Source organism: Chaetura pelagica, unplaced genomic scaffold (assembly GCF_000747805.2).
Source record: "Chaetura pelagica isolate M959 unplaced genomic scaffold, ChaPel_1.0 scaffold71, whole genome shotgun sequence".
NCBI lineage: Eukaryota > Metazoa > Chordata > Aves > Apodiformes > Apodidae > Chaetura > Chaetura pelagica.
In genome coordinates this window covers 4,281,926-4,308,775 of record NW_009952435.1, presented here as the reverse complement: position 1 = coordinate 4,308,775, position 26,850 = coordinate 4,281,926, and the positions used below count along the sequence as shown (strand labels likewise).

Sequence of the window (26,850 nt, the reverse complement as noted above, 5' to 3'; positions counted from 1 at the left end):
CACACAGCTTAATCCCACTGTCCATGTCTCCAACAATGATGTTAAACAGCACTGGTCCCAATACTGACCCCTGAGGGACACCACTCGTCACCTGCCACCATTTGGACACTGACCCATCCACAACTCTCTGAGTGTGGCCATCCAGCCAATCTCTTAATCCACCAAGTAATACATCTGTCAAATCCACGCTTTGTCAGTTTGGAGACCAGAATGTCATGTGGGACAGTGTGAAATGTCTTGCACAAATCCAGGTAGATGATGTCAGTAGCTCTGCCACCAGCCACTATCTCTGCAGCCTTGTTGTAGAAGGCCACCAGATTGGTCAGGCATGACTTGCCCTTAGTTAAGCCATGTTGGCTGTCACCAATCACCTCTTTATTTTCCTTGTGCCTTAGCAGACTTTCCAAGAAGATCTGTTCAATGACCTTGCCAGGCACAGAGGTGAGACTGACCAGCCTGTAGTTCCCTGGGTCTTCCTTTTTCCCCTTTTTAAAAACAGGGGCTATGTTCCCTTTTTTCTCATCAGTGGGAACCTCACCAGACTGCCATGACCTCTCAAACATGATGGAGAGAGGCTTAGCAATTTCATCTGCCAGCACCCTCAAGACTCACGGGTGAATCCCATCAGGTCCCATAGATTTATGCATCTTCAGGTTCTTTAGATTATCACAAACCTGCTCTACACTTACGGTGGGGGGGGAATTAATTCTACCAGTCCCTGCTTTCATCTTCTGTGGCCTTTGTGTTGAGGGTGGAGCACTTGCCAGAGAAGACTGAAGCAAAGAAGTCACTGAGGACCTCAGGCTTCTCAATATCCTGTGCTGCTACCTTGCCTGTTTCCTGCAGAAGAGGGCCTACACTCTCCTTGGATGTCCTTTTCTCTCCAGCATACCTAAAGAAGCTTTTCTTATTGTTCTTAACATCCCTGGCAAGATTGAATTCTAGCAGGGATTTGGCTCTCCTCACCTGATCCCTAGTTGCTCAGACAACCTCTCTGTAATCCTCCTAGGATACCTGCCCAAGCTTCCATCCCCTGTATGCTTCCTTCTTCAGTTTGAGCCTGTCTAGGAGCTGCTTAGTCATTGTTTATGACAGTCTACACTGCACAACTAGGCACCAACAAAAAAATGGAACTAATTAAGAATGCTATACTAACGCATAGTAATTCATACATCTGATTTACTCTGCACACATGTACACAGTTATACAGTATCACACAAGAATGACTTTTGTTGGTTTTTGTTTGGTTTTGCTAAAACTCTTAATTTATTGCACAATAGTAGGTTAAAACTAAACCATGCTAAAGTGGTTTGGAAGGACAGAAAATAACCCCCCATATTTTTTAGGGAAAATTTGCTACATTTGTCTCAGACTGGCACTGGTAAGAATAAAGACATATAGAGGGCTAAGAAGAACACGATCACATTAGATACATATACATGACCAGATATGAAGTGACTGATAAAACCTCACCATAGACTTGACCCAATGGCTTCTGATCCCCTTGTAAAAAACCCATTAGTCATGGAAAAGTCTGGTATATGAAATAGTGCCCTGCCCAATTAGAGTCATAACACAGATTGCTTGCAATCTCTTTAACTATATAGCAAAACAGTGACAACTGGTTCACTTGGAACATAGAAGTTTTGGGGTACGTTGACTATAATTAACCAACGTTAACTTCTGTCTTCTGGTTTTAAACTGAGAACAAGTATCTCAGATTTTGTTCCAATTATTTATTCCTTTAATAATGAAGGTGATGTTAAAATAGAAAAATAAAATAAATTTAGTGTGCTATTCTGAGAGGTTTTTCACTGCAACTCCTATGTTAATGCAGAAAAATACATGGAAGATAAACATACAGAGATCTGCTCTGTTGTATATGTGTAGGGTTGTTGTTTTTTTTAAAAAAAAAAAGAGGGGAAAAAATCCCAAACAAACCATAAACCCACAAACACAACAGTTATCACTGCTTTAAAGCATGTTCAATAGTACAGCCAAAATTAACCAGAGGACAAAGTAATCAAATTCACTGAAGACAACTTAAAATAATAAATTGCTATGGTATTATGAAAATAAACTAGTTCAAAATACTCTTCTCAATTGCTACTTGAAATTAAAAGCAGAAGTATCAGACTTCTTAATGGTATTATAAACCAGCATTTACAACTCAGTAGCCAAGTAGAAATCAAATAATCCCAGATTTGTTGATCCCCTAACACCTGCTTCCTGATGTTAACATGCTTGTAGGTGGTGGGTGCTGATAGACAGCCTGGTTGCTTTTACACAGAGCATTAAGCATGCTGGAAACCCCAGGTGTGAAATCACACTCCAATTCTTGTACTTGCATTTCCAGTCATGGTGCCTAATCAGCAAACACAATCCGCTGCCACAAATCACTAGACATTATAGCCTAGCACTGAAAGTTGCAGGATCTCTGTCTGGCCTGGAGCCTGGCAACTGCTCTAGCCAGAAATGTAAATGAGCAGTACTTCTCTATTTCACTCATTTGATGGTACCACCCTATAAGACAGGTACAGAAGATTTTCTGGCCAATGGCAAATCATTATTGTACTCTCAGAAAGAAAAACATGTTGAATTGCATTTATTTTAATTTGTTGCAGAAGCAATGTTGCTAGCCATGACAGAATAGATGGAAGACTATAGGAAAGCATTTCCATTAGTTCAATTTCTGGAATCTCTCTTGACAACTAAATTAGGCTTTGATAGCAGCTGCAGTTGTTTTGAAGAAAAAAATCTCAAACTTATTCCCACTAACCTTTCCATAGTTTGGTTCACAGAGAAGTTTTAGTGCGTGCTAGCATAATAATCTTATGAAGATAATTAAACTAGAAGCCCAGGTCCTAGCTACACACCACATATGTTCCAACTCCTAAGGACTAAGTGAAAGGCAAAAATCAATCTCTGATCTTTCCTATAGCTCCGAGTGACACACGTGCTAGGGTGAGACAGCCTAGGGGAACAAATAAATACAATTTGAGGGCTCCAAGCTGCATGTTTTATAGAATTAGAGGCCTCAATACCAATCAGATCAGTGTCCAGATTTGACTGTAGTACACCAAACTACTCATTAATTCACACATAACTAGAATCTAGACATCTGTACATTCCTCTAGGTATGCTACTATCCTTATCTACTTGTGGCTATCCATTGAATTCAATTGGGAAAATAAATTACTGAAATACTCAACCAGAATGTTTGTTCCCTACTCAAAAGCAATGATTCCTCTATCAGCTGAATAAATCCCTGCACATTTATAGCAAATTCTACAATTCCTACAGTTCCCCAGTCCCACTTTGGAATTCCTTGGGGAAAAGTTGTAACTGTACATCCTAAGTGTAAAACATATGCCCAGATCCTCCCAGCTTCTTAAACCTCAAGAATTAAATAAAAAAAAAGCCCTGAACATATTTTCTGAGCAAAGCTATGTAGGAAACACCAGAAATTCTTACCCAACCCTCCTGTTACACAGCTCCTTTATAGCTGAACTCATGCTTCCAAGAAGTCCGTGGGGAGGTCCACAGCAGTACATGAAGGCTGCCACCCATACCTCAAACAAGAGTCACAACAGACTGCCACTGTCCTCATCTCACCACAGAGGTAGCTCCTACAGAATAGAATTTATCCACATTTTAAAGTGAAAAGGATAAATGTGAAACTGTTGCAAATAAAGGATAGCTTCTGGCTGAGGTTTGGGGGTGGACAGGGCTAGATGCTATCACCACAGTTTCTTTCTTATCAAACTACCATCTATTATCCAAGAGAGATACTGATTTTACTTTGTTTTTTAAAAAATAATACACAAATAACTACCTGAAGGTACAAAAAGCTTCTAAAAGCTGTAACTCCATCACTAGCATTTGTCTTTGCCCCAGGCCAGGCTGTGCCATTCTAGCAGAATGCAGTCTTGAAGCAGCAAAAAACATGAATAAAGAATTAATTTACAACCAAATGAAAGGGAGCTCTTTACTATGAGTAAATTCTATTTCATGAGGCATTTGGAACTTCCCAATCCACACCAGCAGCAAAACAAATATTAATTAGCAGTACTCGGATGAGAAAAGCAAGATAAGTCACACCAGCATTTCTTCAATAGATACTTTTCTCCAGTGTAGGAGAAAAGGAGCCTGAACCTAACTTTCAAGAAACATTGAAAAGATCTCTGTCAGCCTCCATTCAGCAGAGTTGGAACAGCTATTGCTCTACTCTTAATATATTTCTAGAAAGTGTTACTTACCTGGCAACTGGCTTGCATGTTACTAGTATTGTTTCATACTACTGTTTGTCCTCTTCATTCTTCTATTCAAGAGGACCACTTTGCCTCCTCAACCCCTGGCTTGAAGGATGGGGTTAGAGGTGCAACGAGGCAAGGGAACTTTTTCTTAAACCCCATGATACACAGCACATCTTAAGACAACAGTAACTTTGGATTATATCTTCCCCTTTCTTTGAGCGGGCTAGAATCTCAAAAAAGGAAACACAACTAGAACTTTACACAGAATTAAGTAAAATATATACACACACACACACCAAGAGGCTTTCTACTTACTTACCTATGTCAAGACAAGAAAGAAAATACATATTATGGAATAAGTAATGCATCAAAGTGTAATGCTTATACTATGCAGGAAACAAGTATTCTCAACATTTCAATAGTTGAAATAAAAATTGAAGGACACAGCCCAAAATATTGTCTTAATAAAACAACACAACATACAAAACTCCTGCTGTTGAGGGCTGGCCATGTATCTCTCCCATGGCCAGTCAGAAGGTGCTGGTAGGCAAGCTCTTGCGAGCCCACCAAGAGCAGGTCCTTCCCCTATCACTACCTCACTGTTCGTCAGAAGAGAAGACCTGATCTTGCTTCATACTTGGAAAAAGTCTTCCTGACCTGCTGATCCCACTTCACCACCACAGGCAGATTTCAGCTTGCACGTCCTGTGCATGCAGAGTGTCCAAGCCACAGGTTGGACTGAAATTTAGGGAGCAGCCTACCCCCACAATTTCCAATAGCCTATATGCAATCTCAGCCATCTCACAGTCCATTTTTCCTTGTCATTGACAACACCTGAAGATCTCTTTGTCCTGAAGGAAGACCTAACATTCAAAACTGAAGTTCTGAAAAACTGAAGTCCTGAAAATAGGGCACTGAGTTACCAAAGGGCTGTCCTGACCTAAGCTCGGGAAGGCAAAGACAAGTGTTGTCGATGGTGTTTAAAACTTTGTTCTACCTTCTACCTGATTCCTTTAGATACAACTGCTAAGTACAAACCCTCATATCACTTCTGTATCCTTCTGAGCTCTGAGAGCAGTTGTACTCGACAGGTTTCAGGACTGTTAATACCAAGGAACCTTTTGTATACAGATTACCTGTACAATTTGTTAACCCTTACAGTAGCTATTCTATGTATAAACCTGTGAGGTGTCACAAAGAACAAACTTATCACAAAAGAAGATGTAAGACAACATCAGTGCTGCAGTTTCAAATGGAATTTTTCAAAATTGCACTTTCCTCCATCTTAACCTGTTTCTACTTAAACAACAGGAGAGATTTTGTTTCTTTTGACAGATAGATCAGCCCACTAGTATCCAGATAAATGCTTCAGGAAGGAACCAAATCTATACCTACATTGGCTATCCAAAACTTAGGAAAGCAAATGGGGTTCAAAGAAGAAATTGTCATATTAATTTATTTCTGCTCACTCTAATTCAGGATATATTTTACTAGTCTTCTGAAAAGCTAGTAAGGGAAGAAGAAATTTAGTTATAAAAGGACTCTCTTGAACTTCAGTAACGTAATTAGCAGCTAATTAAGATGCCTCACCTGTGGTAGCCACAAAAAAAATATTCCACAATGCTTTAGAAAATATGCCTGTTGAATTTTTACAGAGCTGTTGTATGACTGTGGCACCCCAGTACACAGCCACTTCCAATTCTGATGCTCATAGATTCCAAAGAACCAACAAATTCCCTGGTCTGCTTAAAAAGTAACGAAATGGAGACAAATCTTCACCTGGCACACAACCTACCATAAAGTTTGTACAAATATGACACAAATAAATAAACAGATTTTTACAAAAAGTAATATACATGATAGTTTAGAGTTGAGATGTAGTGATGTAAATTCTAGCAGTTTACAGTAGATACTGACTTCTTAGCTGTTAGTCATCAGGTTCTATAACACTAAAAGATGCTTCTGAAATTGATATGCATTGAGCTATTTATTTAAAACAAACAAAAAACTGAAAACAAATAGCAATACTGCTGCCTTACTATTTCTCCTATAAGAATCTCCCAAGGAGCTGAATTTGGCTTTGGTTGCTCAGCTCCAGAGAAACAGCTCAAGCATCCCCAGCTTCAAGAGAACGACAAAGAAAAAGGAAGCAAGGGCCATTCCTCCTTTGAATACTAAGATTTAATTGATGTCCTCACTTCTTGACTTCTTCCGCTGTTGCCCTTTTCTGCAAACAGGAGTATGACACTTCCATAAGCAACAATGAAGCCTCTCAACTTCCTAATGTTTTGCCCGTCTCTAAAAAGGGGCACAAAGAAACCAACATATTTTAAATATACCATGTCTCTGATTTGCTATACAGATTCTTTTTTAATTTGTAATTAAACTGTAGAATATTTTTACTGTCATTTTTATGTATCAATACAGAGAAGAAAGTCACTTGTACACTTCTTTAGGTTGTGATTATAACAGTGGAGTAGTAATGGGGAACAAAGCAGTAAATGAGGTTAGCTAAAATGTACTTCTGACATACCACACAACATAAAATGGCCACATAGAGCCAAATAAAAACACAATCCAGTATTTGGCAACTGAGGTACTTAAGCTTTAATGTGGCACTTCTGCAATAAGCTGCTTGCTTAAGGTACTGGCAGTCATGCGTGCTGTATCTCCACAAGAAGTCCTTGGGAATAGGCTCCTTTTGGAAAGACATTCAAACAGCTGAATATGGTCTTGAAAGCACACTCAGAAAAATAGCTCAAATGTGTATGCTATTGCTACAGCTTTTCTTGCATATTTTGCTACCAAAACATGTAAGTTATCCCACGAACTACAGTCCTAAAAATAAGGGGCAGGGAAAAGAGTTCAATGGTGCACTGCACCAACCAACTTAATTTCAGTTATGAGAAAGTTAAAATTACGTTTAATCATTAATAAGTATCTTCTTCCTAGACCTGCATGTTGATGGAAGAAGCAGCTGTTTTACCAGTCATCCTTAGCACCCTCTGAGTGACATTTGTGGCCCAGAATATCATCAGCAGGTTAGCTACAAGTCAGTCTGGTAGCTTTGCCTCTAGTTAATGTCACCTAACGCTTGTTATTATAAGATCCTGCTCTCTCCACTGTTTATTTTTTTTTACCAAACTTCAGCCATCTGGTCTGCTGTCTCTCCCCTCTTCTCTCCCTCCTGGGAGGCAAGGAGGGAGTTGGGGAAAGACAAGAAGGGGGAAAAAATGGTTTATTTTGCGGAACAGAGAAGTATTGCTTTGTCCCTTTTCCCCTCTACCGGTAGTTAGAAATCTAGCTACCAATACAGAAAAACTTGTGGTTTCTAAAGAAAATTCCCTCGAGCACCTCAAGTTAAATCCAAGTTTGTCAATGTCAACACACTTCTGATGTCAGCAAATAACTGAGAAAACAACTGTAAAAACGTGTTATTGTAGAGAACATCAACTTTCTCTTGCAATCCACAAGTGCAGTGGCAGCGTGAAGTTGTCCACAACACATTCACCTAAGACTTGCCAGAAGCACTGCACCCAGCCTTGGGTGCCACAGCACTGGTCAGAGTCCTTTTAACAAAGATTTGCAAGCTGAACACAAACCCCCTGTAACACTTCTACGCTATATTTAATCAAGGAATATATAATGCTGCATTTGGGAATTGTGCTGCCCACCATCACCCCTAGGCTGTGACTACATCTTTCAGTACCTTGTTACTGCACATTAGCTGCCTGCAGAATGGTGAGAAGGGTGCTGGAATCCATGGTGCATGCTCCACAGGTCCTTCTCGCCCAGCATCTAATGCACACAGGGGCCTGATGTAGTGGGAGCTAAACCTCCATAAGCAGGTACACCCATTCAGCTTTTCCTTCTTCTACAGCACGCGTGACCAAGAAGACAGACAGACATAGAAAAACTTTGAAATACACCATAATAAATGCCTTGAAGTCTGTCGTAACACCAGAGTTTCCTAACTTTTGAGGGTTTAACTCTTAACCTTGACTGCTTCAAATATTTTCTGCATGTGTAACTAGGCATTTCAATTACATGTTCTTTCTTTATTTAGTTCCCCTTCCCCTAACTTCTATGTTTCTGTAGTCAAAAAATGGTTGCTTTGAAGCAAGGATTATCCTTTTCAAGCATCTGGAAAGTACCTTGCATGTAAGTATACAAAATAAATTCTATTATAAATACTGCTTTGTTCCCACTTTTATACTCCTTCCTTTTGGTGTTACAGCCAAAGACTTCCAGGAAGGTAACTGCTGATTTTAGCCCTAGTCATGTATGTAGTATGTCACACAATATGTTTGTCTCCTGCCCTAATTACCTTACTCTATTTCAATCTCTCTTCCAAGCAGTTGTTCGTCTGTTACAGCAGTATTTTGTCTCTGCTCAGTTGATCTGTCCTCTAAGAATGAGTCTGTATTGAATTAACTCAGTTTCATTTCAACCCAGGTATCTGTTTACAGCCACACTCAGGGCTTCTCAACTAGCCCTGTCACCTCTTCCCTAGTAACACCATCATTTTTTCCTAACCCAATGAGGAAATCAAAGTTGTTGTGTTTATGTATTTTAGGTAGCAACTTTATAAAGGAGATTATGCAATGAGGGACAGCAGAGGACTGCTCTTGCAGGAAGCCCTTCCTAGCCTTAAATCCCTGTATAGAGACTATCGGAAAAGAAGTATGTCTGTAAAATGATTTTTACTAGATGTGATGTAGTAAACTAACTTTAATACAGAACAGTACAAAATGTCACTGACTGCCCAGAGCACAATCTTTATAGCACACAGTTTTGAAAACAAACACAAGTTTTCAAATTAATACCCATAAACACTCTCGTGCATAAAAACTAAAGCTGTAGAGGATTTTTTTTCCTGTGGAAAAGCAAAGCTTACACCTCCTGAGTAGCTTTAGAGTTCTGATAAATGTAGCACGTTTGCCGAGACTTTTTGTGGACTTCCATGGTAAACTCATCTCTTCTACATAAAGGGTGTAATCAACTGCCCTCCCTTGCTCACCACTAATTGCCCTCAACACCCTAATACTTCTCTATGTCATTGTGGGGCAGATTTACACATGAAAACAGACCGTGCAGCTTTTGATTTTCAAGCAATTGCCACTGAAAATTCAGTTACCAAACAACTAAGTAATAAAACTGAAGTCATCAGCGCACTGCCTGCTAATGAACAAGTACCAGTGACTGAAGTGCTGTAGGAAACTGCAAAAGCCAATAGGAAAACAAAGCTCATCTTACAAATATGAGTATTTCACAAATCAAGGAATTGATTTTCAGGTAAGACAAACACCCAGAGCTTCAACAGAAGTTAATGCAACTATTTCAGAAAGGGACAAGCTAATTCTAGCTAAAAGCAAAGCCAGAGAGAGGTGAAGGGATGGAGCCAGCCTCTCTGTACATACTGGTGTCAAGCACGATATACCACCCTTAGAGAATTCCTGTTCCCACTTCACACACAGCCCAAAACCATAGATGAGCTATGGGTACAACCATGAGACAAGCTTTATCTACTGGCAGTAATACTCTTTCTGCCTCATTCTAAGGCTGCAGCTTCTCTACTTCCACAACCTTGTCAGTGACATGACTACAGGAGGCAGTGACTGCTCTGCACATTTAATGACTCCAGCCGTATGTGCTTTAAGTCCATCTCCCTCCTACACTAGAACACAGGACTGCAGTGAATGTGGGGACCCCTCTGATTCTGCAGGAAGCACAGCACTGGCACCTGTGGGACTTGAGGGGATGGCAAAACATGCCAGAAGGACAGGAGGCAGCATTTAGCAACGTCTGCTTGGAAACCATACCCTGAATTTTGCTAATCCTCAAACATGCACAGGGTCCTCCAGCTCCCCCATAACAAACTGACCACGAGGTGGAAAGCTACTGCTGTATTTCACTTTGCTCCTCATGTGTGCGCCAGGCATGACACCAATGATGGAGACACCACCCTGACCTTTCTTAAAGCCCTAATCATTAAATCATGAACAGACTCACAGACTTGCTGGACCTTTTCAAACACAAAAATATCTTGCATTTAGGCCATATGAAGTTACCACCACAAGGAAAAAGAGAAAATCATTCCACCAGGTGCTGTACCTGCAGCAGTTAAAAAAGAGGGGAAAGCGTAGTAACAGAGGAGTGGCGTTATTTCTGATATGTTGATGAGCTCATATAGCAAAGACCTGTCCTCTGTTCAATTATACACATTATTCTTATTAAAAAACGTTTAAATTTACTTGTTGCTACCAAATAATTTTACTGAGAGGGAGAAAAATTATCTCAAATTTCAGCCGAATACACTGAACTTTTTTCTTGAGTCTGTTATGGATCCATGGAAAACCAGCTATGATGAAGAAGCAGAAAGAGGTACTGGTTACATTTTTATTAGAATGGAAAACAGATGTGTGCTGATTAATCATATTCAAGTTAAGTCAAGGTCACTTGGTATTAACATAAGGCTTAGTTCTGTTTCCTCCAATGTACCTGAATATGCATCAGGTTACACCTTTGTTTTCATATCAGAATATGTGTATTAGGGGAAACTCAGACCTTCACCAACACTCAGAAATTCCAAAGCTAAAGATTGTATCCAATTTACACTTAGAAAATCTTAACTCCGAGTCTAGCTAACTGAACTGGTGGTGTATGCCTGTGGTGATCTCTACCATCATAAAGAATGTGAACTAAAAGCGTACACGGAAAGGGAAAAAGGTTTGTTTATTCTCAGCTAGTCAGAACAGGTAAGAGGAGTTTCAGACGTGTAGAACCACCAAGGGAGCATCCAATACTGACTGATAAAAACGACAGATGAAATTTAGTGCAGAAAAATGTTTGGTTTTTTTAATTACCTAAACTTTCCATATAATTATGGCTTTGAATTGAATTTATTACCCTGAAGGTGCTCAGATAAAACAAGTTCTGTACCAACTCTGCTTTTTAATTGCTCCATCGCTAAAGGACAATGAGAATTATTTTAAAATAAATAGAAAACAAAGAAGAAAACAGCATTACAACACTATTTAAAGTAATTGTGTATACCCATTTTCAGTAGTGGGTACATTTGAGGCCCTCAAGTCTCAAATGCCATACATAGAAGAACTGGAAAGACAGAACTATGACAAGGTTGATTAATGGCAAATAATTGTTGAAGTGTTTAAGGAAACATCATGCAATGAAGACTGTCCAGCTTTCAGTAGATGAATGGACACTCAGGTCACTCCTAAATCCTTTACAGAGATTCTCCATTCTTTACAGGAATTTCTACCCTGTAAAAAGATGATCTGGGGAAGGGCATGGGAAGGGAACTGAGAGAAACAGCTATTACACCTTCAACAGAATGCTGAAGATAAATCAGGAATTTCTTTTCCAATACAGCTACAGGTAATCAAATTAAAGTTTCAAGTTCAAAATAACCAAAAAGAGCTGGTCTCTCATCCAGGGTGCAGTTCAACTGTTGGAACTCATACCTATCACATTGTCTATAAACTTAAGTTTGAAGGGTGTCTGAAGAGCAGCTGAGCAGGTTCCTGGAAGCAGACTCCACAGAGGGTGAACAACTGTAAAGACATGACCTCCAGCAGCACAAAACTGCCAGAAGCTGTAAAGAACTCTGGTAGAATACTTGCACTCTTCTTATATTCTTCAATTCAGCAACTGTTAGCAGCTGTTGCAGGCAGAAGTGGGAGAATCAGGAAACTGATCTATATGAATCTTTGGCCGGATCCAGCAAGGCCATTTTTTTCTATAGCCCATTTGTGATTTACTTCATGCATGCTCACTCTTTCTAGGAGGGAAGATGAATATCTTTCAGAAGTTATCCACTGAGAATAGTCTAAATACTTCTGGAAAATAATATCCTACAAAATAAAGCAATCACCTTCACAGTTTCTTTTGATCATGCAAGATAACATATATTAGCTCTGCACTTAACTTGCACCATACCTGTTGGCCATATGTGCTTGCAAGTCTGTATTTCATTAAAGCACAACAGCATGACAATGTATACACACCTTTCCTACAAACAGCTGCCTCCTGAGGATGCTTGGAATTATTTCCAATTCATTTTTCCAAATCTGCAAATCCATGATGCAAGGGTTAGGTAAATGATTACTCTTTCTACTTGGTTTCTAGAGATTAGGCAATGTTTTAATTTACTTTCTTTTTAGAAAACAGAATAATCTGTGATGGTTTTATCTTGCTTGTTACCAAGGAATGTTCCCACAGATCCTGCATGTAAACTCCCTGACACACTAGTCACACTGTGCTAAAAGGAACATTGTCATAGGTTTCAGATGATCATCACAGAGAAAGCATACTTAAAGAAGGGTGGCAATAAAATAAAAAATAAATTACAAAAAATAAATAAAATAAAAACATCCGAGATGGAAGTTGCAAGAGCTGGAAGCAGACAATCAAGTGTCTAAATAACAAACTTTTGTTTTGCAGGTTCCCAGAGGCATTCATTCATTCTCTGCAAATATAAGCGACTCACCACGGCCTTCCAACCTGTGCAATTCAGAGCAGTCAAAGTACCAGGTGGTTACCTGACTCAAGAGAGCATGAGACAATAAACATAAGACTGAGAAAAGTGAATTGTTCATTAACAAATCCTTAATGGAAGCCTTCTGAAACAAAATGGAAAAAAAATATCCGCCCTCCTGAGAAACCACTTTATCAAGAAATTTAATTTCCTTGTATTTGACTGAGATTTTCAAGGAAGTGAGCTTGAGAAACATAATCCTCATTACATCAAAAAGGAAGAACTGAAACAGTCACTTGCAGGATATTTGAGGAGTAAAAGAAGGTGAACTTGCATAGCTTTTGTTCAGTCCAATTTAAACCCCTGAAAGCCACAAGCAAGCTGCCCACTTTGTCCGCAGAGAGGAAGGGGGCTTGGGAGACTTGGGTTATGGGGGGAAAAAGTCAGGTACTTCTTTGTAACATCAAAATACTAGAAGTTTAAACCAGATATGGTGCTCCAAAATGGCAAACACTGATCTGCAAACAAGTACTCCATCCACAACAGCTACTTTTATTCAGAAATTAGAGGCTGAGAGAAGTAAATGTAAGAGTTTTCTTCCACAGTTTTAATGTTACTTAACCCCAAGGAATTCATAAAAAGAAAGGGTAGGCAGACAGGGATTAGGGCTCTTCATCGAAATCATGCCAGTGTTTTTCTTCCTAAAGAAAACAAGCTATGCCTGATAAGAAGTACGAAGTCTGTAACACACTTGAATATCAACAAGGCAAGAGAGCAAAGTAAAAAGTAATGTTGTCATGCATGTGCAAAGATGCAAAGAATGCAGTACAAAACCCAAGAGATTACCATGAGGTCAACAGCACATAATTGAAGTGCTGTAATGCTGGCTGTGATATTGTGGTAATGAAGGTGAATCGATAGGTGAAAGTCACGATTACACTATCTATCCAGAAGACAGCATGAAAGGGGTGAATGCTGACACGTGCCACATCCACCTCTGATAAGGTATCACATCTGAATGCCCAGGACACGCAGCCACCCTGAAAATAGATCCCTTGCTTTCTTGGCAAGGAGAGGGCATGTACGGATATAGTCCATGGAAGTGTCTCTCTCCTCCTCTTCCTTGTTATTCACAGGAAACACAGTAGAGATCTTTCCAGCTGCGAGTTTAATGCCAAGTACAGCTGCCCTGACCCCCAAAGGGAGGGACGGGGGAGAGGCTGCATGTGTAGCACCCAGGCTGCCTGACCGCCTGCCACCCGCCCATCCGTCAACAGGCAGCGGTTGCCTCTGGGAGCTGCCCGTGGGTGGCATCAGGCTCAGAGGACTGGGCCATACAAAATACTAACAGCAGCAATAGCAGACACACAATGAGAAAAGAAATCCTCTTCAGTGTTTGCAGCTCAGCAGGTAACACTGAAGGCTCTCCAACACGGGAAGCAGCTTGCTTGCTCAGAGGAAGGTCTTGTCAGAAACACCATGCCGGGAACTGGAGTAAAACTAACTTTTCCCTTCTCCTGGGAAGGGATGCAACTGCAGATTTGATCCCCAGGAAACAGGCTCGTACAAATTAACCAAAAGCACCATCTCATTGAAGTGTGAGACCGGCATGGCATAAAGGAAGAACGGACCACTTCTCACCCCAACAAGTCTTACAGAAGGGTGAGGATTTGCCCAGAGTTTTGTGCTCCAACGTCTGCAATTTCTGCTTCAATCCTAGCAAAGTGCTTGGTCACAAACACAGAGCAGACACTGGCTCCATTTGCTTCTATTCACACAATGGGGCTTAGAGCCAATGGATGTAACTCATAGCTGAAATCCCTGAATCCTACTTATCTTACCAAACTTAGCATTACTTCACAGAAGTTATTCCAATAAGTGAATTTACATATCGAAATTACATACTAGATTCTGACAGAAACAATAGAAAAAGAAATCAGATAGAAACAAGGGGGGGGGGAGGAAATCAGTGCAATTATTATTAGAGCTTGGCAAAGAACCAGATTTCACTAAAAGCTGCTGTCATCCAAGAATGACTATCAGGACTCTAAAGACAAAAAACAGAAAGGGACAACAGATAATACATGTACCTCTCAGCCAGGCAGTTCCTTTCCCTAATCTGTTCCCTTTATGGTCAATGGAACAAGAGCAATTCAGGGCAGGAACATAACTGAGATGCTCTGAAGTGCCCTCTGCCCACTGATGACAGAGAGAGCCTAGAAGCTAACACAGCCACCATGCCTGGCATGACTGGGAGGCTGACAAGAAGAGAACTCGTGGTAGCAATACAGTAGTAAAGCTTCACCCAGGAACAGCCATTTTCCTACATGTACCACAGTTAAGAGCAACTCAAGCAATATGAAAAAGAAGATCTGTATGCAGCCAGTCCAGATGCTTCTGCAGAGCCTCCCTACCCTCAAGCAGATTGACACTTCCACCCAAATAATGTATTTCCCCAGTAACTAGTGATGGGACGAGAGGAAATGGGTTTAAGTTATGCCATGGGAGGTTTAGGTTGGATATTAGCAAACATTTCTTTGATGAAAGAATGGTGAGACATTGGAATGGGCTGCCAATGGAGGTAGTGGAGTTGCCATCCCTGGAAGGTATTCAAGAAGCATTTAGGTGTGGCACTTCAGGATATAGTTTAGTGATTGTGGTAGTTGGATTATAGCTGGACTCAATGATCTTGAAGGTCTTTTCCAACCTTAAAGATTCTATGATTCTAATGTATTGGGAAATTATAAACACTGAAGTAAAAAACACCAGGCAGAACTCTCTTATGACAGTTTTAACCAAAGTTTTTCCAGGATGTTGTTACATAGGACATGGGGACTTTTCATGCAAACGCAACCACACTTTCCACAGCAAGTTTTTATCAGTGTAACACCAAGCATTTGAGCATTCCCCAGGAAACAGGCTCGTACAAATTAACCAAAAGCACCATCTCATTGAAGTGTGAGACCGGCATGGCATAAAGGAAGAACGGACCACTTCTCACCCCAACAAGTCTTACAGAAGGGTGAGGATTTGCCCAGAGTTTTGTGCTCCAACGTCTGCAATTTCTGCTTCAATCCTAGCAAAGTGCTTGGTCACAAACACAGAGCAGACACTGGCTCCATTTGCTTCTATTCACACAATGGGGCTTAGAGCCAATGGATGTAACTCATAGCTGAAATCCCTGAATCCTACTTATCTTACCAAACTTAGCATTACTTCACAGAAGTTATTCCAATAAGTGAATTTACATATCGAAATTACATACTAGATTCTGACAGAAACAATAGAAAAAGAAATCAGATAGAAACAAGGGGGGGGGGAGGAAATCAGTGCAATTATTATTAGAGCTTGGCAAAGAACCAGATTTCACTAAAAGCTGCTGTCATCCAAGAATGACTATCAGGACTCTAAAGACAAAAAACAGAAAGGGACAACAGATAATACATGTACCTCTCAGCCAGGCAGTTCCTTTCCCTAATCTGTTCCCTTTATGGTCAATGGAACAAGAGCAATTCAGGGCAGGAACATAACTGAGATGCTCTGAAGTGCCCTCTGCCCACTGATGACAGAGAGAGCCTAGAAGCTAACACAGCCACCATGCCTGGCATGACTGGGAGGCTGACAAGAAGAGAACTCGTGGTAGCAATACAGTAGTAAAGCTTCACCCAGGAACAGCCATTTTCCTACATGTACCACAGTTAAGAGCAACTCAAGCAATATGAAAAAGAAGATCTGTATGCAGCCAGTCCAGATGCTTCTGCAGAGCCTCCCTACCCTCAAGCAGATTGACACTTCCACCCAAATAATGTATTTCCCCAGTAACTAGTGATGGGACGAGAGGAAATGGGTTTAAGTTATGCCATGGGAGGTTTAGGTTGGATATTAGCAAACATTTCTTTGATGAAAGAATGGTGAGACATTGGAATGGGCTGCCAATGGAGGTAGTGGAGTTGCCATCCCTGGAAGGTATTCAAGAAGCATTTAGGTGTGGCACTTCAGGATATAGTTTAGTGATTGTGGTAGTTGGATTATAGCTGGACTCAATGATCTTGAAGGTCTTTTCCAACCTTAAAGATTCTATGATTCTAATGTATTGGGAAATTATAAACACTGAAGTAAAAAACACCAGGCAGAACTCTCTTATGACAGTTTTAACCAAAGTTTTTCCAGGATGTTGTTACGTAGGACATGGGGACTTTTCATGCAAACGCAACCACACTTTCCACAGCAAGTTTTTATCAGTGTAACACCAAGCATTTGAGCATAACAGCAGAAGAAAAAAAAAAAAAAAAAAGTCTCCCAATGTGTTTCTGATGCAGTTCCAGGGAAGCACTCATGCATACTGCTCTATGCAGCAAGAGGCAGAAAAGCAACGACAGCTGGCTGGTGTCTTGCTGATTTCGTCACTGTCCTCCCCTGCCTGGAACTCGTCTGGCCCCCACACCCTGCAGAATAACCTCTACTGCTAAAAGGGCTGAGGAAAACCCCAGCTCTCAGGCATGGGTGGGATTACACCCAGGCCTCCTCCTGTGTCCAACCTGCCGAGAAGCTTTGCATCCTCTCAGCTGTCCATGCTTCACATGAAGTCAAGCTGTAAGCAAATCTGTACAGTGGCATCTGATGCTGAACAGGCTCTTAAATAGCCAGTGAACCTAAATTTAGGATTATGAAAGAAGTAAGGAATACATCCAGCATTTATGTTTTCCTCCTCAGCACATGAACAAGTTAACCTGATATGCCAGTTTTAGACATTCTGAAGTTAAAATTGACCCTTAAAGATGAAGCGTAATCCTTGTCAACAGCCACAGAGAGAAATAAACCAGCAGAAACAGGTTTGTTGTTTTTTTTTTCATCAACACACTCCTCCTTCACTTTTTAACAGTAAGATAAATATTTAATGTCTGAAAGGTTAAAGGAAACCTGATACACAGCTTCATGCATACCAGACTCGTATCAAACTGCTAAATATGAATTGACGTGGTTTATGACATCCTACCATTTAAAACAGCATGCTGCTCAGCCACAGTAACTTCTGCAGGGGTTTCAAATTGGGGGGTTGTAACTTTATCTCTTTAGAGTCTAAATTTGTATGTGCCTTGCTGAGACTAAACAGGAACAAAAGAGAATTAAAGGAAATGTTACTGTTTTTAAAATACAGATTCTGTGCATAAAAAATCCCAAACAGAAACAGGCATGTTTTGAGCCCAAGATGAGCGTTTTGTCTAAATGTTTCTAAAGGCACCATAGCAGTAGTTTGCATTATAGTACACATTTTCTTGACACTGGATGGATTTGGTGGATTCCTCACTTAGAAGTCTTCCAGAAGACAACGTATGTTATGTCAGGGAACCATATCACCTACTTAAATAAAGTTCCTCAGTCTGGAATTTATCTTTCAAGAATGAAAGAGAGAGAGAGAGAGACAGTGCAAATTTACAAATTAAGTTGTCTTAGTTTCTTCAGAAATACAAGCAGCTGCACATGAAAAAGATGAAAAGGATATAAATGAAAGAGGAACAGGATAGCTAAAGGCAAGGAAAGAACAGTACACATTATTTGAAGTGCTACAGGCAAGGAAAGAACAGTACACATTATTTGAATGCCACAATGAAAAAAAAATCCATATATCAGTGCTATGGTTGTTTATAATTAACTTTAAAAAACATATCCAAAACAAGTCTAAATGGGCTTGTGCTGGGGACGGGAAGCAAAATATCATACTACTTATTTTCCTTCCTGGCTTTACAAGATTATTTCTTTTAAGGTGTCACTGAAGACAATTCAAGATTATTTGTTCAAAGATTTGTTTTAAATCTATGTTTTAAGAGCCAAAAGTAGAGTTCTCCCTTGCAAATTTCTACACATTGCAAGAAAACAATCATTATGGAATCTAAGTCATCAAGAAAAAAGACAAACTCAGAGGATAACCCAATTCAAAGACATTTAATTCTATTTCTACAGTACTTACTGATGTGAGTTGAGTCAGATAAAGCTTTCACATTTTAACACAAAGCTTCTCAAGATGAGAAAAGCATCCCACCCACTAGTACACTCCACAGCAGTCCTTTCAAACCTCGAACAAGCCCCTTTAAAATCAGGAATCCACCGCTTTAGAGCAACAACGAACTGCTAATGAAGGCTTTATCTGGTCTACAGCTTCTTGGTTCTTCTCCTTGCAAAGCCTATGTTAAGATTATAATTTAAATGTAATAAGCAGAGACAATTCTTTGAAATTTCCCTGCTTTATCTTATACACCTTCTGAAATTCTACAGGACTGGCCCAGAGGCTTCTCAGTGAGATCGTGGAAGGTAAATCACAGGTTATGGGAAAGTACCACAGTTCATCTCACAAAGGAGCCTGACTAAAAGCATGCACAAGGAGTACAACAAAAGTCTAACATTTCAACTTAAAGTGGTGTACATTTTTAGAGCAAAACCACAAGTTATTTATACAGATAGATTTTCACAAAGCAATCTGATCTGGGAACCAGGGGATTTTACTTAGAGCATCTGTGTTCCACATTCTCAGGAAATAATCCTAAAAAGCTGAAAGGGGTATTTTTATCATAACCTTTGCAGCTATTTCATGTTTCACTAAAATTGAAAGAGAGCTGAACCAGATATCTCCAATCACATCTGGAAGCAGGCCCCAGTCCTGTTTACACTGTCTTCCCTAGGACTCGAATTATTCTATTAAAAAAAAAAAAAAAAAAGCCTAATCCTTAAAAAAAATCCCCCCAAGCTCTGGCATTCCTTTTCACATTTTTTCAATTTCTGTTATGTCAGTTTACATCTAATAAGCATGTTGTTTATTACCTTCATTTAAGCCAGGACTTTTCCCAAGTTACAGCAAGAGTCATAGGAAGCATGTCATGATTACAAATCCATAACGCATGCAGGATCCCGGTTCAGCACCATTAAATCCATTAATCACTGTCATTTCTGTCCCAATTATGCTAAGAAGATACTCGACAAAGCAACTTCACCTCACCTCTCTCACTCTCTCTCTCTCCTTACCATCAGGGCAAAGAAGGCAAACCCACAGCGCTTCCGAGAAATTCTCAAGGCACCTCTTTTGTTCCCTTTAAATTAAATCCGAATCGGTTGCACGTTTTGCTGAACTGCTAATGCTCTCCACATGTTTCCTCTCCCACACTGAAAATGTTTTCTATTAGGAATGCCTAACGCTGAACAGAAAACTGTAAAAGGCCCTTCAAACAACCCAAAGTACTTCTCTTTCTCAGGACTTTCATTTGAACATACCAATCACTACTTGCCCAAATAAAGAGCCCAAAGATTTTAGTGCCACAATTAAGCTTCCTTTAAGAAGGCTTTTTAATTAGACTCTTAGTGCATTCAGAAACTCTTACCAAAAAAATAAAACCCAACACACACAAAAAAAAACAACACAGAAAACCCTCACAAAATCCAAACAAAACCAGAAACCAAACCTGTTTGTTTTAAATTAAAATTTTAATTTTAAGAAAAAAGAAATAAAAGTTTTGACGTATGAATTAGAGGAGATTCACAGTGTCCACTGCTTGAGAATCGGGTGCTCAGTACACTGCAAACACACATATGCCAGACAGAGCCAATCCAATTATGACATTTGCAGGGAAAAGCACCTCAAGTAAGACACCAAATAACATGGGTTAAGAGCTTAAGTCTGCCCTCAAAGAATTAAACACAACATAGTTTCACATCTTTTCTGAACCAGAATTGCACAGGTTTTCTACATGTTGATACTATACTTATAAAATGACAAACCATGTTTTCCCCCTACTTCTGCTAGTGTATCTTACGTTCTCTACAAAGTACCAGATACAGCTTTTGACTTGAGATATGACTTTGTCTTTGGAAAAGCACTGCGGTTTCCCTGGGAAGGAACATGCATCCCTCGTGCTTGGAGGGACAGACCCTACCAGAAAGTTCAATAAATGCATATATAGTTGCAGGACCTAAAATACCTGCTGTACTACATGCAAGAAGTCCACGTAATGGATAACAGAATGGAAAACCATACATGGGAAAAAGGACTAGCTGCATACTTCAGCCATTAAAGGACAAATAAAAACAGATGGTTTCTCCCAGCCTCCTAGCTTACAGCTTCCCTCAGGTATCACATCACAAAAGGAGCTCAAGGACATGTATCTACAGCTACATTTCAAAAAGGATATCAAGAGTGAGAGGATATAAAAAAGACAATTGAAAGAGCTGAGTGGGAAGGCTGGATTATTGGTGCTAACACTGCTGATTAAAGCAGAAGGCCTAAAACCAGCAGCTATTGTATCCCATACTTGGGAATAAACCACTGCTGAGCACTCAAGTAAGGATGGTCATGCTGTAGATCACTTAGAGCAGCAATAAATCTGCAACCGCCTATGTGCAAAAGCCAACAGAAGAGGATTATAAAATGGTTATAATGACTAATAACAAAGCTAGTTTATACATTTAGCAAGACACTTCCAATAATATCCTTGTAAACTGTTTAGGGACCTAGCTGGCTCAAGATATGAAACTTGAAACGCACAAATATCTATTCAAATTATTATTTTTAACCTACAGACAGATAAAACCAAGACTTTGCATAAATACAACAAGGAGCTACAACCATACAAACCCACATTTTTATAATGCAAAAACTTTTCAAATACCCACCTGAGATGTAGTGTGGTTTGTTTCTTACAAAAAAATAAGACACAAAGGAGAAGTACAGTTTTAAATACACCTTGCAACACTGACTGACCTTCCAAGTGACAGTACTCTGAGCAATCCTAGGCCAATATATGTATCCAAAATTATCTTAACCTTCATTATTTGCATTCTTCTTGTATTACACTGTATTAACACCTGAGGCTTATGTCAAACTTCTTTTGGCAGAATCACTCCAAGTCATTGTCACGAGTCCCTGTCCAAACCACCTTTTCAGTATTAAGAGTAACACTCCCAATTCCCCATCACAAGCAGTTTTAAAAGAAGACAAGGGACCCTGTCGGACTAGATACTCTATCCAGATATGTAAAAATAAACAGTGCCTTTTGCCTCAGGTTTTGTGAGAAAACTACCTAGAAAGCAATGAACAGACAAGCGAAGCAGCAGTTGCAAACAGAGCAACCCAAACAAGGATACCACAAATAAACCAAGTCAAGAGAGAAGCTTTTAAAGATATATAAAACTTCACTGTCAAAGAGTTGTTCTGTATTAAATATTACATTTTATTTCAGGGGCAAAAGTTTTTTAGCACTCCTCTCTGTCCTCATTTATATTGCACTTTATCAAGGCTTCAGGTGAACACTGTAATTGTTAAATACATACAAATAAAAATCACGTTAATACACAACTAAACACAAAGTCAGTCATATGGCTGCCAAATATACCAGAAAGACTTTTCCCACAGGGTTTTAACTCACAATAAATGTAAATGGAATAAAAAGGTCAAATTTGACAGATTGTAGGAAAAAAAAAATTACACTATGAGATTTAAGAATTGATCTTCCTCCACTAAGATCTTTGAACATCAAGAAGTACAAAAGTACATAGTTTTTAGTTAGTTATGATCTAGGAACAAAACTGGTGTCATAGTAGTCTTTTGTTACAGAAGAATACTGTAAATATTGCAGTTAGTATTAAAACCACTTAAACTTTATTTTTGAAAATAATTTTTTATTAGTCCTGACAATTTAATCAGCATCAAACCAGAATGGGAAAGTGAGTAATATCTAAAAGAAAATTTGCTCCTCTATGCTGAGTCCTTAATTTGAACATATGACAAGAACTCAAATTTGGAGGGGTGCAGGGAGTATTAATGCACTCAACTGAGTGAGATGCTAAGTGATGCTGAGTGAGTGACTAAGGTAGAAAATACCACTCACTAACAACTTCTTAAGCTTTATTCTTTCACTACCCTGCTTAAAAGCAAAAAAAAACACCCCACCCGACACGAGTCTTGCTAAAGCTTCCTAGTCTCATAAAATATTGGCCTGTACTCAATCCATCCTCTGACATTAAAGCACAATGAATTCCCCAGAGTTTTTAAGTCCCTAAGGATAGAAAACTTTATCTGGACATCTGAACATAAACACTTGTGTATTTCCCAGAATTTAAAAGCACACATTAGGAAAAAGAAGAAAAAATAATCATCCCACTTCCAAATGGGAGATTTTATGAAAGGAAAACTGTTTCTTTACACCTTCAGAGCAAGGTAAAACTTTGAATGGAAGGATGACAGCCAGCTCTGCAATTAGGGCACTACAGCACAAGCCACATCTTCTTATAAAGCAGGCCTACATATCTATGAGTCGATAAAACTAATAACCACAATACTTTCCAAGGATATTATGAAGACAAAGTCACCAAATCAAGGCAGTTTTATTCCACGTAACACTATCTCAAATTGCTCTAGCTTCTGCTCCAAACATGCAACACATCTTTTAACCTCAAAAGCTAATGCTTATATTTTGTAAAAGACATTACCAGGCAGTGAAGTTTGCACAAGAAGAAGAAAAGCACCCACTGTGCCAGTGAAAAAACCCTCCTATTCCATGACAAGTTTAACTGCCAGGCACAGGTCACTAAATGAGGCCAGTACTAAGTCCCTGACTCTTAAACTATCAAATCCTGAAAGTGAGATACATCTGATATGTAGAAATAATTATAATAACAAATAATAAAAAAAGAAACTACACTACATCAAGCTACAGACTGAAACAAAAACTTATCCTAAAAATCTGAACTTCAGCAGAGGGGGTTGGAAATTAGAACCAGATCTTGCATTTGGCTTTTCTGCCTCTAACAAACCAAGCCAAAAGCCCACATCCAAACACACCTCTAGGAGTTGGAAATCTGGACTCAAGTTTTGCAGCCTGGCTTCCTCTGTACTCACCACTGAATGCATCACTATTGCCAGAGAGTAACAGCACCTGACAAAGGAACACACTTTCATACAGAAACAGTTAAAATACACACACAGTAATATGCCTAATTGCCCACAGCAAGCTTGAATGCAAACAGATAACATCAAAGCAACTACACGTGGAAGCCCAAAACCTGCTGTGCTCCAATTCCTCGATGACTCCACTCTGGACAAAGTTTTTTACATTAAAATTGTTTTTATAAAACCTAAATCCAGCAAACATGAAATCTTGTCTTGCTGCACTGGTCTGTTTTGCCAAAGATATTCCCAGACCTAACAAGAACATGCTTCTCCAAGCTGTTCTTAATTTTGTTTACATTTATAAAATCAGCATAGACTTTGCAGTATCTCTCTTTCTCCTCTAATACTTGATGCATAGGCTTGCTCTACTGTACTTCAACTCAATGGTAGTGGAGAAGAATCTGTTCCTGCATGAGGCAGCCCAGAGATCGGTCTCAATGGGAGGTATTTGAGGAATTCTGTAGGTTGCTTATGCTCAGTTTGAATTCCCAGAAAGGCCGTTTCATAACACATCCTGGGGGCAGAGGAAAGAAGCAAGGCAAAGAAGTTTGGTTGTATTTAAAGCCTGAATCCTCTGACAGCAGGAGCACTGTGAGAACAACACAATACTTAGACTTTCTCCTCCACTTTTTAAGGCAAGTATCTCTACTGTATCTATATCTATATTCCACTATTTGTGCTATGATCTCTTGAAGCAAGACCAACTATGAGCTAAACATATTAGGGTGATGAATCCACAATGGAGAAGTTGAAAACAAAAGAGGCAACTGCAGCACAGATTATTTTTCATTTTTTTTAAATGAGCCATCCGTAACATCATAATAACACCAGAATATGAGCATGGGCTTCACCACTAGCACTCAGTGAACGTGCTGCTCTGCAGAACTGTGAAGAACATACTAACGCCATCACAGCACATCAGCCTCCATTTACGCAACCTTAAAGCTCTTACGACACACGCATTATGGCTTTCATTAGACTTTTCCTCATGGCAGTGTTGTCATAACCATGATTTTCAAGAGACTGACACTAGGATAATGACAAATACATGGCCAAGATGTGCAGTATGTGAAGTAATAAACACAACATGCTATTAAAATGCAGTAGTTAGCTGTCAGCCAACAAGTCTTCAGATTCCCTTCCCAGTTCAGAACACAGTTTTCTTCAGGCACACACAAAGGTTGTGACAAGACAGATAAGATTCTCCAAAGCACCCTGAACCATCACAATTGTTACATCTACACAACATGACAGTTACATCACTGTCAAATGCTGACTTCCCTGTGCTGTTTAACATATTTTAAAGGTAATGTGACTACTATAATTTTAGCGTACTACAAACAACAAAGAAATCAATTTCTTAGCCATTATCCTTAACTCGGAACACAGCAAGCCCGATTCATACTCCTTAGATTTGCTTCTCAGGTTGATTTTGTTTATTCACTCTCTTTTTCAGGCATGTGGATTTTCACTTACCAATGCAGGCGTGGACTCTCACTGACAGCTGGGTCCTCAGAATTATACTGTGCTTCTTGCCCCTCCTAAAACAAAAAGAGAAGAAAAATATATAAAGGTGTAGGGAGGAGATAAAGGAGTTTGGAATGAAGGAGTGAAGTTGAGACTATGAAAAAAGTGGGGGGGAGTTAGTGCGGGGTTTAGCTTTGCTTCTCACAATCTAACTTTAAATAATTTAAGGACAGTAACTCGTAAGTGATCTCCCCATCTTTATCTCAATCAATGAGGTTTTTTTCATCTTATTTTCCCTCCTATCTCTTCAGGATGGAGAGAGAGGGAGCAGCTGGGTAGGCAACTAACTGGCAAGTGGCCAAGGTCAACACAGCACAATGACTCTCTAGAAATCTGTATTAGAGAAGTACCAAGTGATGACTGCACATTTTCATTTTCACAGAACTATTTTAAAGCTAGGCATAGTTAATTATGAATATAAAATACAAGGTCAAACAAGAGGTTGCTTACACTGTCACAAATCTGCTCATGTAACCTAATGGGTCTTGAAAGCTCAAAGAAAGATCTGTTTTTCAACGAATGGGGAAACAGTTCTGCTCCTCTGCACTGTCTCAATTTCAACGAATGGGGAAACAGTTCTGCTCCTCACTGGCACTGTCTCAGTTTCATCCTGGTCTTAAATAAAATTACTTAATCTTGAGTAGCTACTACATTTCTTATTTGTTTTTCAGACAAATTAGTATTAGACACATCTTTTCAAACTGAACAAGACCACTGTTCTTGATTTCTAGGTGCTCCACTCGCTAACCATCATGAGGATATAGCCAGAACTTTGCCTCTGTACCCAAACCTGCTCACTTGACAGAGGGTAGAAAAGTAAAAGAAAGACAAATGTCTCCTCAATTTCTACAACAGCATATTCTCCCTGTTTTCTCTGATACTAAAGATGCAGATCCTGGATAAGTGTCCCTAGATGACCATGCTTGAGCAGGGTGGTTAACCACCTGACCTCCCTTCCAACCTCAACAATTCTGTGATTCAATGATTTTATCATAAGAAAACATGCAAGAAGCAAAACTGTTTTTAGAGCACACTTCAGATGCAGCTTTAGATGTCATGCAAAGTCTAGATCCACTTCCATATACAAATCAGAAGTAAATTCAAAACCAGCACAACCCTCCTCAGCTATATACATTATGATTCTGCTGCGATTTCGGGGGCCAATTCTTTCACACAGACACCCAGCAGAATTTGTCACTGCCTGTAACTTCATCAGAAAAAATCCATTGCTTTCCAGACAACAACAGAGGTTCTTTCCCACCCTTGTTATATTCCTGCACACAGTAGTTTTGAGAAGCCAAATTTTTCGTCATTACTTTCAACAAGAAAGCATGTTTTATACCATTTCCCAAAAATATTTGCAGGGGAAGGCAGGTTACTGAATTAATGACAGATATTCCAAGAAAAATAGTATTCCCAGAATGACACAGGAAAAAAAAAACCAACACAGGAAAAAACTGAAAAAATTATTAAGATGCAACCATGTATCTGCTAATAGAGGACTGAGTTTTAGTTTCAGAATGGCAGTCTCTCTTTATAAAGTAAACTAAATAATAAAAAATAATTGAAAAAATCCAACCTTTAATGTAATTGCTCTTTTGTGGGTGTGCATGAACATCATTAGGATAAAGTAGGGA

General features: G+C 39.5%; 1 protein-coding gene across 1 annotated transcript in view; it reads right to left on the bottom strand.

Moving 5' to 3' along the window:
* Nucleotides 1-26,850, bottom strand: part of FHOD3 (formin homology 2 domain containing 3) — a 341,206-nt gene that overhangs the window by 296,506 nt on the left and 17,850 nt on the right. The window contains exon 2 of the mRNA XM_010008354.1: nt 25,163-25,227. The gene's annotated coding sequence lies outside the window, so the exon portion shown is untranslated. The remainder of the gene's footprint in view (nt 1-25,162; nt 25,228-26,850) is intronic.